Source organism: Ornithorhynchus anatinus, chromosome 10 (genome assembly GCF_004115215.2).
Source record: "Ornithorhynchus anatinus isolate Pmale09 chromosome 10, mOrnAna1.pri.v4, whole genome shotgun sequence".
NCBI classification, from domain to species: domain Eukaryota; kingdom Metazoa; phylum Chordata; class Mammalia; order Monotremata; family Ornithorhynchidae; genus Ornithorhynchus; species Ornithorhynchus anatinus.
The window spans coordinates 34,618,193-34,637,040 of record NC_041737.1 but is presented as its reverse complement, the minus strand read 5'-3'; the positions used below and the strand labels follow the sequence as shown (position 1 = coordinate 34,637,040).

At 45.7% G+C, this 18,848-nt stretch overlaps 1 protein-coding gene and 1 long non-coding RNA gene across 4 annotated transcripts in view; one reads left to right on the top strand and one right to left on the bottom strand.

Moving 5' to 3' along the window:
- Nucleotides 1-18,848, bottom strand: part of IMMP2L (inner mitochondrial membrane peptidase subunit 2) — a 912,519-nt gene that overhangs the window by 206,197 nt on the left and 687,474 nt on the right. The gene's annotated exons all lie outside the window — the stretch shown is intronic.
- Nucleotides 7,162-13,013, top strand: LOC120638646. The gene is made up of 2 exons (XR_005660436.1): nucleotides 7,162-7,201; nucleotides 12,815-13,013. It is a non-coding gene; the product is annotated as an uncharacterized LOC120638646 (long non-coding RNA).

Sequence of the window (18,848 nt, the reverse complement as noted above, 5' to 3'; positions counted from 1 at the left end):
ACTCCGCTGCCCGGCTCATCTTCCTGCAGAAACGATCTGGGCATGTCACTCCCCTTCTTAAACAACTCCAGTGGTTGCCTATCGACCTCCGCTCCAAACAAAAACTCCTCACTCTAGGCTTCAAGGCTCTCCATCACCTTGCCCCTTCCTACCTCTCCTCCCTTCTCTCTTTCTACCGCCCACCCCGCACGCTCCGCTCCTCTGCCGCCCACCTCCTCACCGTCCCTCCATCTCGCCTATCCCGCCGTCGACCCCTGGGTCACGTCCTCCCGTGGTCCTGGAACGCCCTCCCTCCTCACCTCCGCCAAACTGATTCTCTTTCCCTCTTCAAAACCCTACTTAAAAATCACCTCCTCCAAGAGGCCTTCCCAGACTGAGGTCCTCTTCCCCCTCTACTCCCTCTGCCATCCCCCCTTTACCTCTCCGCAGCTAAAGCCTCATTTTCCCCTTTTCCCTCTGCTCCTCCACCTCTCCCTTCCCATCCCCACAGCACTGTACTTGTCCGCTCAACTGTATATATTTTCATTACCCTATTTATTTTGTTAATGAATTGTACATCGCCTTGATTCTATTTAGTTGCCATTGTTTTTACGAGATGTTCTTCCCCTTGACGCTGTTTAGTGCCATTGTTCTTGTCTGTCCGTCTCCCCCGATTAGACTGTAAGCCCATCAAACGGCAGGGACTGTCTCTATCTGTTGCCGACTTGTTCATCCCAAGCGCTTAGTACAGTGCTCTGCACATAGTAAGCGCTCAATAAATACTATTGAATGAATGAAAGGTAACATATGAGCCCGAGAGAAGCAGGACACTTCCCAGAATGCTCTCGTCTCTGGCTGAGGTTGGATGGCAAAGGGGTAGGACTGCAGCCCTGCCAAAATGAATGCTCCTTGTATTCTGCCAGTCTGCCCTGAAGAAGCAAAGTGAAAAATTCTGTTGGCTGCATTGAAACTGACAAGCTACCAGGGTATGGGGGTAGCCATGGTCCTGAGTGGTCCACAAATCTGGGTCTTGCAAATCTGTCCAGTGGCATCAGGGACCAACTGAGAGCCCGATGCTTGCTTCGGAAATGAGAGTACCACATATGCCCCGGCACACCAAGTGGTGAGGCAAAATAAACTTACTGCAAAGATTGGGATGTTACCAATATCCAACAAGATGGTGACATGTCAGCTCCTTGGGGGAAGGGATTGTGGCTGGCAACTGCATTTTACTGTACTCTCCCAAGCACCTAATACAGTGCTCGGCACACAGTAAGTGCTCAGTAAGTACCATTGATTAATAGATTTATGGATTTATTTGGTCAGTAGGGATGCCAAAAATGGAAAAGAGCACTAAATTGTATGGGATTAAGAAATTCAGAATGGGCTATTCCAGCTCAGGAGCACACTGAATACCATCATACGAACACTAATATTTTTTTCCACCTCCTGAATAAAAGATAGTCGTCTTGGTTTCTCCCATGATCTAACCACTGGAAACTCTTAACTGCAACACAGTGTGGCAGAAGGGCCTGAAAAAGGTATGGAACCCAGAAACTGTGTATGGAGACATTTGTTCAGTGGACCGTTGTCAGATATGACCAGATCATTATCTAACCATTCTCCAAACATTCTCTGCCATTAGAGTTTAAGTTCCTTATCTTTATTTTTATTGATCATATTTGTTAAGCACCTATTATGTGTCATTCATTCATTCAATCGTATTTATTGAGCCCTTATTGTGTGCAAAGCACTGCCCTAAGCACTTGTGAGAATTCATTCATTCATTCAATAGTCTTTATTGAGCGCTTACTATGTGCAGAGCACTGTACTAAGCACTTGGGATGAACAAGTTGGCAACAGATAGAGACAGTCCCTGCCGTTTGACGGGCTTACAGTCTAATCGGGGGAGATGGACAGACAAGAACAATGGCAATAAAATTCAATGTAACAGACACATTCGTGTCCACAGCGAGCTCAAGCACTGTTCTAAGCACTGGGGTAGATACAAGATAATCAAGTGGCTCACAGCTTTAATCCCCATTTTACAGATGAGGTAACTCAGGCACAGAGAAATTAAGTGACTTGCCCAAGGTCACATAACAAGCTGGGAATGTGTCACATCTATGTTGTCTACTTCTCAAATGCTTAGTACAGTGCATTGCATTTAGAAGAAGCGTGGCTCAGTGGAAAGAGCACGGGCTTAGGAGTCAGAGATCATGAGTTCAAATCCTGGCTCTGCCACTTGTCAGCTGTGTGACTGTGGGCAAGTCACTTAACTTCTCTGGGCCTCAGTTACCTCATCTGTAAAATGGGGATGAAGACTGTGAGCCTCACGTGGGACAACCTGATTACCCTGTGTCTACCCCAGCGCTTAGACCAGTGTTCTGCAAATAGTAAGTGCTTAACAAATACCAAGATTATTATTATTATTATTATTGTTATTAGTGGAAGTTTATTAGCTTGTTCTGACAATATATATTCATCCAGTCAATCATATTTATTGAGCACTTACTGTGTTCAAAGCATTTACTGTGTGGATGGGAGAGTACAATATAACAATAAGTTGACACATTCCCTGCCCACAATGAGCTTAAAGTCTAGAGGGGGAGACAGGTATTAACATAAATAAATGAATACATAAATAAATTACAGATATATAAATAAATTAATTCATTACAGATGTTGCGATTACAAATGACCTGATTATTGAAAAATGACCTCCAAATTACTAAGGTGACTAAATGTCATCAGTCAACCAAGATCATTCAACAAGATGATCTAATCACCATGGTGACCAGTCACTTCAGCAGCCGAAATGTAAAAAAGCATCAGTCTACAAAACCCAACATAAATGGAGAATGAAGATTCTCTCCATGATAGTGTTTAGTCAGTCAGTCAGTCAATCATATCTATTGAGTGCTTACTGACTGTGTGCAGAACACTGCATTAAGTTCTTGGGAGAGTACATTCCCTGCCCACAACAAGTTTGGTGTCTAGTAGGGGAGACAAACATTAATGTCAATAAATAAATTACGGATATGTATATTACTGCTGTGGAGCTCAGAGGGGGCATGAATAAAGGGAGTAAGTCAGGGTGACATAGAAGGTAGTGGGAGAAGAGTAAAGGAGGGCTTAGTCAGGGAAGGCCTCTTGGAGGAGATATGCCTTCAGTAAGGTTTTGAGGTGGGGAGAGTAATTGTCTGTCAGATATGAAGAGGGAGGGCATTCCAGACCAGAGACGGGACATGGGTGAGAGGTCAGAGGCAAGAAAGACAAGATTGAGGTAGTGTTTATTAGGTAGTCAGCAAGACCCTGGACATTCTGTCAAATAAAAAAGACCAGTTTGGTGAAAATAATTCAGCAGAACAAGCAATCCATCCAAAGCCCACTGCAGGTCTTCATAGCCTTGCAGGTCTTCATAGTCCTGCAGGCTTACAGAGTTCTCTACTGTCAGCTCAATCACAGTACAGGATACACATGACCCATGGTGGAATGCAAAGGTTGAAGAAATCCTAGACAATCACCATCAAAAGAAGGACTTTTAAAGAGACTCTATGGCTTTTGCATATTTATTGCATATTACGTTACCAAGACCTGCCGGTTTCACCTCTACAATATCGCCAAGATCCGCCCTTTCCTCTCCACCCAAACAGCTACCTTACTATTACGGGCTCTCGTTATATCCCGGCTAGACTACTGTGTCAGCCTTCTCTCTGACCTCCCTTCCTCCTCTCTCGCCCTGCTCCGGTCTATTCTTCACTCCGCTGCCCGGCTCATCTTCCTGCAGAAACGATCTGGGCATGTCACTCCCCTTCTTAAACAACTCCAGTGGTTGCCTATCGACCTCCGCTCCAAACAAAAACTCCTCACTCTGGGCTTCAAGGCTTTCCATCACCTTGCCCCTTCCTACCTCTCCTCCCTTCTCTCTTTCTACCGCCCACCCCGCACGCTCCGCTCCTCTGCCGCCCACCTCCTCACCGTCCCTCGGTCTCGCCTATCCCGCCGTCGACCCCTGGGTCACGTCCTCCCGCGGTCCTGGAACGCCCTCCCTCCTCACCTCCGCCAAACCGATTCTCTTTCCCTCTCAAAACCCTACTTAAAAATCACCTCCTCCAAGAGGCGTTCCCAGACTGAGCTCCTCGTCCCCCTCTACTCCCTCTGCCATCCCCCCTTTACCTCTCCGCAGCTAAAGCCTCATTTTCCCCTTTTCCCTCTGCTCCTCCACCTCTCCCTTCCCATCCCCACAGCACTGTACTCGTCCGCTCAACTGTATATATTTTCGTTACCCTATTTATTTTGTTAATGAATTGTACATCACCTTGATTCTATTTAGTTGCCATTGTTTTTACGAGATGTTCTTCCCCTTGACGCTGTTTATTGCCATTGTTCTTGTCTGTCCGTCTCCCCCGATTAGACTGTAAGCCCGTCAAACGGCAGGGACCGTCTCTATCTGTTGCCGACTTGTTCATCCCAAGCGCTTAGTACAGTGCTCTGCACAGAGTAAGCGCTCAATAAATACTATTGAATGAATATTTACTCGAGAACTGCCAAAGCCTGCAGATGGCTCCACTGTCAAGGCGATCAAGAGGGTATTGTACAGAAAGGTCAACAGCATTTCAGCATTCTGCTAAATTTCAAGTTTCATAAGAGCAGAGATCATGTCTACCAACTCTGGTATACTGTACTCTCCCAAGTGCTTAGTACAGTGCTCTACACACAGTAAATGTTCAATAAATGTGATTGATTGAATGACTGCTCCCTCCATTTGTAAATAATCCATATATATCTACTCCATTAGATTGCAAACACTTCCCGAGCAGGAACCACGGATTTTACCTCCATTTTAACCTCTCAGGCACCTGATACAAGCTCAGTATTCAGTAGGCACTCAACAAATATTACTTGTGATTGGGAAGCAGCGTGGCTCAGTGGAAAAGAGCCTGGGCTTTGGAGTCAGAGGTCATGAGTTTGAGTCCCGGCTCTGCCAGTTGTCAGCTGTGTGACTGTGGCCAAGTCACTTCACTTCTCTGTGCCTCAATTACCTCATCTGTAAAATGGGGATTAACTGTGAGCCTCACGTAGGACAACCTGATTACCCTCTATTTACCCCAGCGCTTAGAACAGTGCTTAGAACAGTGCTCTGCACATAGTAAGTGCTTAACAAATACCAACATTATTATTATTATTATTATTATTGTTCTAGAAGCAGCATGGCGTAGTGGATAGAACACAGGCCTGAGAGTCAGAAGATCATGAGTTCTGATCCTGGCTCTGCCACTTGTCTGCTGTGTGACTTTGAGGAAGTCATTTCACTTCTCAGTGCCTCAGTTACCTCATCTGTAAAATGGAGATTGAGATTATGGACCAGGGACTGTATCCCACCCAATTTGCTTGTATCCACCCCAGCATGTTGTATAGTAACTGGTACTTAACAAATACCACTGAAAAAACCCAGTTGTTCAAAGCCTCAACTGGACCTCAGGCCTCTGATCTTAGTCCTGCTCAAAAATCCTTGGCTGCAAAGGTTAGTTAATAAATTGGGATAGTGTAGAGGCCTCAAAAATGAAAAATCACAAAAAAGTCAGAGAAACTCTAACTCTTAAGACACTAGAGTCTAGCCTATGTGTGAAAAGATTCCTATAGTATAACTCTATTTACCATTTCCTTATTTGAAAATTTGGGATGAGAGGTATGCTTTTGAATTAAGATCACACATTATCAGGAAGATAATCAATAAGCAGAATGTCCGGTAGTTTTGTCCTTCAATTTGGTAATGGCACAGATCCTTGAAGGAAGTGGGGGCTTGGATGCATCTCAGGGTTCAGATGTTGAGTCCTCCCACATCACATCTCCATTTGATGGCGGAAGTGTAATCAATGACTTTGCCCTTCGTGATGGAGAATTTTCAAGTGAGTTCAAGGGGATTTCACAGATGGATCTTATCTATTGTTTTTTTTCTCTCTTATTTTAAAGGCCAAAGAGAAAGTGTCTGTGAATGCTTCCCACTCCTCTAACTCTTATGTGGTCCCCCCTAGTGTTGTGAATTAACTGTGAAAGTCATTCTGTTGTTCAATGAGAACGGCAGGAGACAGTGGGAGAGGAAGTATTCAGCAGAGAGAAAAAGCAAATCTTTGAAGCTGTGACAAATCAAAGGAGATAAGAAAGCTTCGATGTGTCCAGCTTTGTCCTCACACCAATGAGGAAGCAAAGGGAATCGGCCTGCCATGGTTCAAGGATGTTCTACCAGTATTTGGGGATCCTTGGGGTGACTGGAAACTAGATCCTATAAGATATGGATGGGAGATCTGGGCTGCTGTAGCAGGACTGCATTAGTAATAATAATGATGTTAATGATCAGAATAATCATATTTGTTACATGATGCCATTTGTCAAGCACTGTGCTAAATGCTGGGGTAAAGACAGTACAGTCAGATTATATTGTGTTAGATTAGATGGGAAGAACTGTTGCGTAGTGGATGGAGGTTGGGCCTGGGAGTTTGAAGCCCTAGGGTCTAATTAGGCCTCTGCCACTTTTTTTTAAATGGTAATTTTAAAGTACTATGTGCCAGTCACTGTACTAAGCACTGGGGTAGACATAAGCTAATCAGGTTGGACTCAGTCCCTTTCCCACTAGTCTCAATCCCCACTATTACACATGAGGCATCTGAGGCAATAGAGAAGTTAAGTGACTTGCCCAAGGCCACACAGCAGACAGGTGGTGGAGTCTGGATTAGAATCCAGGTCCTTCTAACCTCCAGGTCCATGCTCTATCCTCTGGAGAAGCAGCGTGACTCACTGGAAAGAACCTGGGCTTAGGAGTCAGAGGTCATGGTCCCAGCTCTGCCGCTTGTCAGCTGTGTGACCTTGGGCAAGTGTGCCAAGGTGGACCTGGGCACTGGCTACCCAAAGGTCAAAATGCCATCAGTGACGTAACTTCTTTGGCCAGAGGAGGCAGGACGGGAAGATAGGTGTCCCTCACCTCTGTGCCCACCCAATAAGGTATGGAAGGGAAGGGAGCGGAAGGGGGCGGAGATTGAACAGGAAGGAAGTGGGGACCACCCAAACCAAAGGTGATAAATACCTGTTGTCTCTGGTGCTCGGGTCTCTCTGGGAAGATCACAGCGGTAGCAACGGCCATCCACGTTTCTCTCCCTGTCCCGAGCACCAGACGCCATTCTGCCACCAGGAACAACGCACAGAGACAGGGGTCGCGGGATGGGTGAGTGTAACACATAACTGGGTTAAATACATAAGTGGGTAATGTATGAGTGTAACGCATACGTGAGCTTAGTGTATAAGCGGGCAATGTATAAGTGAGTATAATGCACATGTGAGTTTAGTGCGTAAGTGGGTAGCGTACAAGCGAGTGTAACGCGGAAGTGAGTTTAACGCATGAGTGTGTAACGCATAAGTAAATCTAAGGCCTAAATGGGGTCGGCGCATAAGTAGATTGAACGTTTAAGTGGATTCCTCCCAAGTGGGTGCGCACATGGTGGGAACTAGCCGCCTCACCACGTTGTGAGTAAACCATTAACGAGCTCTTCCTGGGCGGGCCCTGGTGTCCGCCCACACTCGAGTAACGTACTAGTGTAATCCTCCCATCAGGGAAGCTTTAACACCAAATTCCTCCCAAAGGGGAAGCATTAACACCATATTTCCCCCAAAAGGGAAGGCCGACTGTCGCGGCTAAATAATTAATTAATTCAATCCGCCCCGCGGAATAAATTCTATACAAACTCAGGTTTTCCATCTCCAGCCTCTCTCTCTCTCTCTCTCCCGCGCCGATTCCGAAAGAACCTGTCCCCGGCGACGGGTGACAGCAAGTCACCTAACTTCTCTGTGCCTCCGTTACCACATCTGTAAAATGGGGATGAAGACTGTGAGACCTATGTGGGACACCCTGATTACCATGTATCTACTTCAGTGCTTAGAACAGTGCTTGGCAGATAGTAAGCGCTTAACAAATACCAACGTTATTGTTATTATTATTAGACCATGCTACTTCTCAGCCATTGTGCCTCCTGTGTGACCTTGGATAAATCATTTAACTTCTCTTTGCCTCAGTTTCCTCATCTGTAAAATTGGGATTGAATACTTGTTCTCCCTCTTATTTAGACTATGAGCCTCAGGTGTGACAGGGACTGTATATATCTTTACCACTCTATTTATTTTGTTTATTTTGTTTAATTAGATGTACATCACCCTGATTCTATCTAGTTGACATTGTTTTATGAGATGTTCTTCCCCTTGACTCTATTTATTGCCATTGTTCTTGTCTGCCTGTCTCCCCCAATTAGACTGTAAGCCCGTCAAATGGCAGGGACTGTCTCTATCTGTTGCTGACTTGTTCATTCCAAGCGCTTAGTACAGTGCCCTGCACACAGTAAGCGCTCAATAAATATTATTGAATGAATGAATGAATGAATGTATCCTCCCTGATTAACTTGAATCTATTCCAGAGATTAGAAAAGTGCTTGACACATAATAAGCATTTAACAAATATAATAACAACAACAACAATAATAATAACTAGACACTCTGCTGGTACCACAATCAAAGGGATAGGAAGGACAGAAATTTGATCTCCAATTTACAGATGAGGAACAGAAAATTTAACTCACTTGTCCAAGGTCTCCCATTGGATAAGTGGCAGAGCTCTAATTAAACACCAGGTCTCCTGATGCCCCATCTTGTACTTTTCTCACTAGGCCACACTGTTTCTGTTTGAAAGCCCCACCGATGCCTTAAACTTAATATGTCTTAAACAAAACTCCATATCTTCCCACCCCAACCCCCTCCATCACTTGACTTTCCTATCACTGTAAGAATAATAATAATAATGGTATTTGTTAAGCGCTTACTATGTGCCAAGCACTGTTCTAAGCGCTGGGGTAGATACGAGGTATTCAGGTTGTCCCATGTGGGGCTCACAGTCTTAGTCCCCATTTTACAGATGAGGTAACTGAGGCCCAGAGAAGTTAAGTGGCTTGCCCAAGGTCACATAGCAGACAAGTGGCATAGCCGGGATTAGAACCCACATCCTCTGACTCCCAAGCCCGTGCTCTTTCCATTAAGGCATGCTGCTTCTCTAAGTCATGCTGCTTCACTGTAGACAGCACCACCATCCTTCCTGTCTCACAAGTCCATTACTTTGGCATTATCCTCAACTCATCTCTCTCATTCAACTCACATATTCAATCTGTCATCAAATACTGTCAGTTGAACCTTCACAACATCGCTAAAATCTGCCCTTTTCCTCTCCACCTGAAACTGCTACCACGTTAATCCAAGCACATATCCTATCCGGCCTTGACTACTTTATTACTAACCTCTCTATCTCTTGCCTCTCCCCACTCCAGTCCATACTTCACTCTTCTGCCTGGATCATTTCTGTACAGAAACATTCAGTCTACATTTCCCTACTCCTCAAGAACCTCCAGTGGATTCCCATCCACTTCCACATCAAACAGAAACTTCTTATCATCAACCTTAAAGCACTTAATCCCCTTGTCCCCTGCTTCCCATCAAGCTCGCAAAATCTCGACTATCTCACTGCCAATCTTTCACCCACATCCTGCTTCTGGCCTGGAAGGCCCTCCTTCTTCATATATGACAGATAAATCACTTTCCCTACCTTCAAAGCCATACTGAAGGCATATCTCCTCGAAGAGACCTTCCCTGATTAAGATCTCATTTCCTCTTCTCCCACTCCCTCCCAGGCTGCCCTTGCACTTGAATTTGCATCCTTTATTCAACCCTCTCTCAGGCCCACAGCACTTACGTCTTTATCCATAATTCATTTTTATTAATGCTTGTCCCCACCTCTAGATTGCAAGCTCATTGTGGCCAGGGAACATGTCTACCAACTCTGTTATACTGCATTCTTCCAAGTGCTTATACAGTGCTCTGCAGAGAGTAAGCACTCAATAAATATGATTGATGGATTCCCTTATCAGTCACATTATTGTCCTCCTCTCCCTGACCTTGTTAAGATGACTGTATTTCTTTTTCCTCCAGTTGAACTATCATTCCAATGCCCACATCAGCCTCAATGTTGGTATTTGTTAAGCGCTTACTAGGTGCAGAGCACTGTTCTAAGCACTGGGGTGCATACAGGGTAATCAGGTTGTCCCACATGAGGCTCACAGTCTTAATCCCCATTTTACAGATGAGGGAACTGAGGCACAGAGAAGTTAAGTGACTTGCCCACAGTCACACAGCTGACAAGTGGCAGAGCCGGGCTTCGAACCCTTGACCTCTGACTCCCAAGCCCAGGCTCTTTCCACTGAGCCACGCTGTTTCTCAGTGCATGGCTAGAACTGTCCCTGGCATTTTCTAGGTTGCTTATGGTCATCATCAGACCACGCTGTTCAAGAATGATTTAAGTAGCAAAACATGAAGAAATAAAATTTAAATTGGAAGTTTTTGCTCTTTGTTATCTGAGTCTTAGCTTTGGATTTAACAACAATAATAATAATACTAATAACAACATTTGTGAAATATTTACTATGGGCACCTTGCTGTGCTAAGCACTGAAGTAGATATATAATCAGGTCAGAGTCCTGCCCTACATGGGGCTCACAGTCTAAAGGGAAGAGAGAATATCCCCATTTTACAGATGCAGAAACTGAGGTAAAGAGAATTAAGGGACTTAGATGCAGTCACAAGCAGGCAAACAGAAGAACCAGGATTAGAACCCAGATGTTCTGACTCCCAGTCCTGTGCCCTATCCACTAGGAAAGGACTTGATCATAAACATAGTGTTTTTTCTATTCAAGCAGACCATCTCAGAACTCTATCAACCTTCACACAGTTCTTCCTCATCACAGTTAACCAGCTAACATTTACCACTTCTGAGAAAGAAGACAGATAAGAGCACATTAAAGCTTGAAAAACTGATTAGAAACATGAGCCAATGGTATATTTTATATCTACTGATCCTAGAAAACTGCAGGCAGTTATATTTAATGAACTTTTAACAAGCTGCTTAAGCATAGGAGGATTGATATCAGTACTTTCATCCCAATTCAGCTTGGAGAGGGTGAAAAGCAGAAGGTTGAGGGCATTACAGACAGGGTTTTTTTTTGTAAGACTACATTTTGGGTGCCTCCTAGTTGGGAAGCCATGTGATTGACAGCTTTTGCAGGCGAATTCCAAGGAATGTGTATGTGTTTGTGTGTGCTCCTCTTACCCCCTACTCCCGAGCCACTGACTCTGAGGAAGGTCCTGAGGCTATGCAGAGAGGCAACATGTTAGGAGGGACGGGATTGGGGGCTGGAGAAAGCTAGAACATCCTCTGTCAATCAGGCAGGCATGCTGATAGCAGGGTGTCCCAGATGGGCTCTTAGATAGAAAAATGTCCCGGGGTTTCAATATACTCAGATTCACACTGAATTGGTACTTTAATTTGGGTTTGGGCCAAACCCACAGGCAGCCTCCCTGTATCAACTAATATTCCTGCTCCCCATCACTAAACAATTCCATTCTAAGACATCCTTGCCCACATAGACATAATCCACTGGCTTCATGTCAGCTCCTGACTTAAAGGTAATCATAAACTGAGCAGCGACTTTACCGTGGGAAGGAAAATCCAATGAAAGGAGAGGAGATCAGCAGCCCTTTTCAAAACCAGGATTACACCAACAGGAAAAAAGTCAGGCAAAAATGTTCCTTTGTTAAGAGTCCCATACACCCCTCAGAAAGCATGTCACAGGAAGATCCACTCTCTCTGGAAGGTAATTCCAGAGATGTTTTCAGCTGCAGAGAAAGCTCTCTTGGACTCTGCAGTACGGTGGGTCAGAAACATCTTCATCAACTCTTCTCAAGATCCTCAGTACACAAAGGGATGCGTACACAAAGGGATGCCCTTGGACAGAGCCCAGAGACAAAGAATAAAGTAAGGAAAAAGGGGTAGGGGGAAAGACTAAAAGGACTGGCTAAGTTGGATTTGGAGCAGAGATAAGGCAGAATAACAGGATCTAGGTAGAGAAAAGATGGTAGTGAGAGAGATTTTGAGCAGGAGCAGCTCCCCTCTTTGTCTCCGGGAAAGGAGGGTGATTTAGATGGCAGCAGGAGAGGACTGGGGAATAATCTCAGTCAGCATGAGAATCACTGGACTGCGGATCTGTGCAAGTTACAGAGGCCATGTCTCTGAACACTTAGGAGGAAATGGATGGCTTGTGTTTGAGCATATCAAGGCAAGGAAATAAATGAGCTGGCTTGAGGTCCCTTCCAGTCTTGTAATTTCTTGCCTCATCATCCTTCTCTTGGTCCCATAGTATAGAAAGCAGCCCTGTTACAGCAGCCTGTCTCCCCCAGACACTGTCCTTGATTAGTATCATGTCCCTTGCCCTCTTCCTGGGAAACACTTTCTCAAACAACAGAAAGCAAGAAAGTAAAATCAATGTTTACCAATATTAATTCAAGTCTCTATCACAATCAATTAGCCTTTAAATCTAAAGCTTCGAAACCATCCACTATGTAAATGGAAGATGGAAAATCGCCTCTTAGCAGTATCTGCCCTCTCCTCCCAGAAAAAGATAATTGAGCAGATTAGACTGAACACCAATAAAATCCAGGACAAGCTTAATAACCTTCAAAGAGCAGTCATTACTAGGAATACTAAATGTTTCAACCATGAGAGAAAAGGAGACATGTTGGATGAAGCCAAACTCCAATTTAGGACCTTTCGAGGACAATCTATTAGAGTATGCTAACTTTTCGGTCATAGTGTGTTTACTGTTACAGTGCAGTTTTTTAAGTAGAGTGACAAAGTTGATAAAATGACTATTTGCCATTAGTTTCCCTCAGTTTTGTTGACTTGCCCTTTCAGGATGGTTGTCTGGAATGAGACAAAAAGGAAACAGGGATGACTCTTGGAGAGGGGAACTGGCAAACCAAGATGACCGGTCTCCATACCCCTGAACCTCTCTCTCTCCAAGACCCAACCAATGGGAATCATTTTCACCAGTAATATTGTACGACCTGTTCTGAAATCTTCAAATGAAGCAAGCTGTTCAAGTGGAGTCTCATCAGTGCTGCTTATTTCTACTGGGGATCACCTCCATTCCTGCATGCGTGGCTCAGTGGAAAGAGCCTGGGCTTCGGAGTCAGATGTCATGGGTTCGATGCCCGGCTCTGCCACTTGTCAGCTGTGTGACTGTGGGGAAGTCACTTAACTTCTCTGTGCCTCCCCAACGAAGACATCACCTTCAAATGCAAAGGACAACTATACACCCACGAACACGCAAATGAACACACACAAACACACACATACCCCTTCAAAACCCACCACTCAGTAACATTAGAAACCCAAGGCAGGTGGGGAGATTACTAAAAATTGTTTCTTGATGTTTCTTTCTTTAACCTTTTTTTCACACTGACAACATTTGAAGGAATCACATTCTATTTGCTGTTTTTAATAATATGAAAATTTACATATTGGAATAAGGAACTCAGTTAACCAACTGTGGAATACTACAGGTTTTGACAGCTATATCAACCCTGGATGTCTAAATTGCTCTGACACAAGGGAGACCATCAATTTTCCTAAATTATCAGTGAATTGCTTAAACAAGAATGGTCAGGCCGGTTTCTGGCTCAAACCCATTCTCCAGAGGCAGACCACTAGGCAGGAATAATAATTGTCTTAATTTCTAAATTCAGCCCCAGGGCCTGCTGGGCAAAGTTGTCTAGAGTGTGGCCACCATAGAATTACTATTTGATTCCGAACAAGATACAGAACTTTTCTATGGTTTAGGAGTTTCTCTGACTTGACACCCTTGACACAGTTTCACGAAAGTTTAGAAAATACATTGAGCACCTCAAGAGGGAGAAGCACTAAAGAGATGGCATGTCACTGTGACTTCAGGAACACAGATTGCTATTACCATAAGATAATGTTTCATATCCGTCAGTGGTATCAAACATATTTGTATGCCCATTTCAGGGTGCTTACTGATCATTTACTGAGTGCAGAACACTGTCCTAAATGCTTGGGAGAATATAACAGACCTGATAGACATTTTCCCTGACCATTATAAGCTTACAGTCTAAAAGACATGACCCTTGCCCTCAAAGAGTTTAGATTCTAATGGGGAAGACAGATAATAAGATAAATTACAGATAGCAGAAAACATTAGAAAATAAAGATGTTTATATAACAAATGGTGGGGTGTGTGTACCTGAGGCTTAGGTGGCACGGAAGTACTGAAGTGGTAGTTTGTGGCTCAGTGGAAAGAGCATGGGCTTGGGAGTCAGAGGTCATGGGTTCGAATCCCGGATTAAGACTGTGAGCCTTATGTGGGACAACCTGATTACCCTGTATACCCCAGCGCTTAGAACAGTGCTCTGCACATAGTAAGTGCTTAACAAATACCAACATTATTATTAACAGCTACCTTACTGCTACGGGCTCTTGTTATATCCCGGCTAGACTACTCTGTCAGCCTTCTCTCTGATCTCCCTTCCTCCTCTCTCGCCCCGTTCCAGTTTATTCTTCACTCTGCTGCCCAGCTCATCTTCCTGCAGAAACCATCTGCGCATGTCACTCCCCTTCTTAAACACCTCCAGTGGTTGCCTATCAACCTCCGCTCCAAACAAAAACACCTCACTCTAGGCTTCAAGGCTCTCCATCACCTTGCCCCTTCCTACCTCTCCTCCCTTCTCTCTTTCTACTGCCCACCCCGCACCCTCCACTCCTCTGCTGCCCACCTCCTCACCGTCCCTCGGTCTCACCTATCCCGCCATCGACCCCTGGGCCACGTCCTCCCGCGGTCCTGGAATGCCCTCCCTCCTCACCTCAGACAATATAATTCTCTTCCCCTCTTCAAATCCCTACTTAAAGCTCACCTCCTCCAAGAGGTCTTCCCAGACTGAGTTCCCCCCTTTTTCCCTCTGCTCCCTCTACCCCCCCTTCACCTCTCCACAGCTAAACCCTCTTCTCCCCCCTTTCCCTCTCCTGTCCCACCCCCTCGGCACTGTACTTCTCCGCTCAACTCTATATATCTTTATCACCCTATTTATTTTGTTTATTTTGTTTAATGAGATGTACATCACCCTGATTCTATTTAGTTGCCATTGTTTTTATGAGCTGTTCTTCCCCTTGACTCTTTTATTGCCATTGTTCCGTCTGCCTGTCTCCCCCGATCAGACTGTAAGCCCTTCAAACGGCAGGGTCTGTTGCTGACTTGTACATTCCAAGCACTTAGTACAGTGCTCTGCACAGAGTAAGCGCTCAATAAATACTATTGAATAGTTGTGGAGGAAATAAGAGTGGAAAGATGAGTGATATCAGGAAAGGCCCCTCTGGAAGAGATGTGATTTCATTCAGTCGTATTTATTGAGTGCTTACTGTGTGCAGAGAACTGTACTAAATGCTTGGAAAGTACAATTCAGCAACAGATAGAGAAAATCCCTACCCAACAACGGGAGTTCCAAGCAGAAGGGTGGTCAGTGGTGTTACCCTTGGCTTCCTCAGGCTTGAGCTCTGTGGAAGAGAGGTGAGCCCTCGGCTTCTTCTTACTCCAGAGTCCCACACAGAGGGACAGTCCCTTTGCTTTCGCTGGCTGCCGGCAGTTTCCCCACCCCTGCTTCTCCTCCCCGTCTCCGGTTTCAAACCAGGTCTGGGTTAAACTGTGCGGTGTACGGAGGGAGATTTAGCTACGCTATCATCCCCACGGTCTGGGATTTGCTCTGCAATGCAGAAATGGGACTCCAAGCTGTCACGACCCAGGAGTTGATGCCTCCCCTCCCCTCATCTTATGATGCACCCCGAGGGCCAGAGCTGCTGCTGTTTTGGATCACCTCAGTGGTGTTCAGCAGGTGTCTATTCCCACATGCAGCAGCTACTACCCCCTGATTAGCTTCAACTGGTCCAGACTGACACCCCCTTCCAACACACACCCCGACATATCAGATCCTGGTGTTTCCCCCGCCCTGATCTGGAGCACAGCCCACAAAGACTGCTGGAGCTGCTGCCATTGCTGGACATCTCCAACTCCCACACAATCACAGCTTGGGATTGACCCTACTACCCCAGGTTTCCCCAACACCTTGGTATTTTGGGGGTGCCCCTGCCTCCTACCCCAAAGCCACATAGCTCCAAGACAGTGAATCAAACCACAGTGGAGATCAACAGACCATGGGAGGAGGAATTAAGAGTGATAGATACTGCTGGAGTCCAAGGGATGCCAACTTCCTTCTCAACTGCCAACAAGAAGCCATGGAACCTGCCTGAGAGCCCGGAGACTAATGATGCTCCTGGAAGCATCTTTAGGTAGGGCAAAGGGAGCTGACCATATCAGCTCAAGGCGGGTTTATACAAATGAACTGATGAGTTAAAACCCTACCTGTGGAAGCGCCCCACACTCGGTAACTGGACTGGTGGCATGGAAGAGGTCTCAGTGACTGTGAGCCTGTTGTTGGGCAGGGATTGTCTCTACCTGTTGCCAAATTGTACTTTCTGAGCGCTTAGTACAGTGCTCTGCACACAGTAAGCGCTCAATAAATATGATTGAATGTGCTGAGTCCTCCCAGGAGAGAGTGGGGTTACAGGTGTCTGAGTGTGTTCTCCACACTGCACCTCTCTGGGAGGGGTAGCAAGCAAAGAGAGATGAGAAGGAGGCACAGGAAAGTATACTTGAAGATGTTAATTGTCAGCTCCTGAAAAACCTGTAATAAAACTCGTAAATGTGATATGACCGCATTTGCATGCTACAGTCCATCCTCCCTGAAAGGTCATACTCCCCAAGCTCAAATGTTCTAACTGCCAGGTATAAAAATCCAGAGTGCTTGGTGAAAACTGGTTTCTTCACGTTCAAAAAATGGTAAGAATGGTCACCAAATCTTTGAGTAAGTCACTGTGTGTACAAATTTCCTAGATAACACCAATCATCCATGAAGTCGAGAGAGGTAGGAGCTCATATCTTTTGAACAATCTCTCATTCATTCATCTTCGAGGTGTCAGTAATTTTGGAAAGCTATCACTTTCAGTATTGATCATAATCCAATCCAAGCTCTCCAGGTTACTGATGTCCAAAACAGAACTCCTCATCTTCCCACCCAAACCCTGTCCTCTACCTGACTTTCCCATCACAGTAGACAGCACCTCCATCTGTCTCACATGCCCATAACTTTGGCATTATCCTCGATTTATCTCTCTTCTTCAACCCACATATTCCTTCTGTCACCAAATCCTGCAGGTTCTACCTTCACCATATTGCTAAAATCTGACCTTTCTTCTCCATCCAAACAGCTACCACATTGATCCAAGCACTTATTGTATCCTGCCTTGACTACTACATTAGACTTCTTGCTGATCTTCCTGCCTCCTGTGTCCTCCCTCTGCAGTCCATACTTCACTCTGCTGCCCAGATGATTTTTCTACAAAGTCATTCAGTCCCTATTTCCCCACTCCTTTAGCACCACCAGTGTTACCCATTCACATCCACATCAAACAGAAACTCCTTATTATTATCCAGGCAGATAGTTTCTGCCTGAATGGCATCCTGCCCAATACTGAGAACAGTGCACTGCCAACCAGAGTCCAGAAGCATGTACATGGTGGCTGGAGGGAGGAGTGGGGTTTATCAGCATTCCTGGAATAGGAGCAGGAGAAGTCAGTGGACAGCACTTGGAGACTGTAAGCCTGTCAATTAGACTGTAAGCCCGTCAAACGGCAGGGACTGTCTCTATCTGTTGCCGACTTGTTCATTCCAAGCGCTTAGTACAGTGCTCGGCACATAGAGAAGCAGCGTGGCTCAGTGGAAAGAGTATGGGCTTTGGAGTCAGAGGTCATGAGTTCAAATCCCAGCTCTGCCACTTGTCAGCTATGTGACTGTGGGCAAGTCACTTAAATTCTCTGGGACTCAGTTACCTCATCTGTAAAATGGGGATTAAGACTGTGAGCCCCATGTGGGACAACCTGATTCCCCCCGTGCCTCCCCCAGCGCTTAGAACAGTGCTCTGCACATAGTAAGCGCTTAACAAATACCAACATTATTATTATTATTATAGTAAGCGCTCAATAAATACTATTGAATGAATGAAAGTCTAGGACTTAAGTGGGAATGAGGGTGGGTGTATGCATGCTCAGAGAGCTCAGGCTGCCATGGTGGGGGTCAGAGAGGTGTGCCCTGGGACTGGGATGTGGACAGGAATGAGGCCAGGTGGAGGTAAGAGAAGGCTGCCGTGGGACTGGAAAATGGGAGGAAATGAGTGCAGATGTGCACGCGATGCAGAGAGCTCCAGCTACTGCGGTGGGGGTCAGAGAGGGGTGCCCTGGGGCTGGGTCATGGATGGGAATGAGTGAAAGTGTGTGCACCACATCAGGAGTTCAGGCTGCTGTGATGGAGATGGCTGAGGAAGGGCTGCCCTGAGGCTGGGATGCGAGGGTGAGCGTATGCACCATGCAGACAGTGCTAGCAGCCCCTGGGCTGGCATCCCCTTCCCCCACTCCTTGGAGACTGAAACCCTGGTTCTAGTCCTCCTTTAATGCCTTCCCCCCTGCCCCATGCATTCTGGAGTTGAGCAGTGGATGGACCTTGGCCTAACCCTCTGCAAATTCCTCCTCCTCCTCCCCAGCACTCAGCCCCACAGTGGCAGGGAACCAGTGGGGTCGGACCCCAGAATCTCATCTCTGCTCAGTGCTCAACCCCCAGGTCCCGACCAAATGGTAGCGGAGAACTCAGGATGGCTGTTGCCAGTGTGCCCATCCAGGAGGAGTGAATGTTGATGGAAATGAATACTGATTGGCTGTGGGACTTGACTAACAGCTTGGCAACCAATGGGAAGACATGAGGGAATTGTATTGGCATTAGTCTCTTGGGATGGATTAGGTAAATGGACAGAAAGTTATAATAAACTAG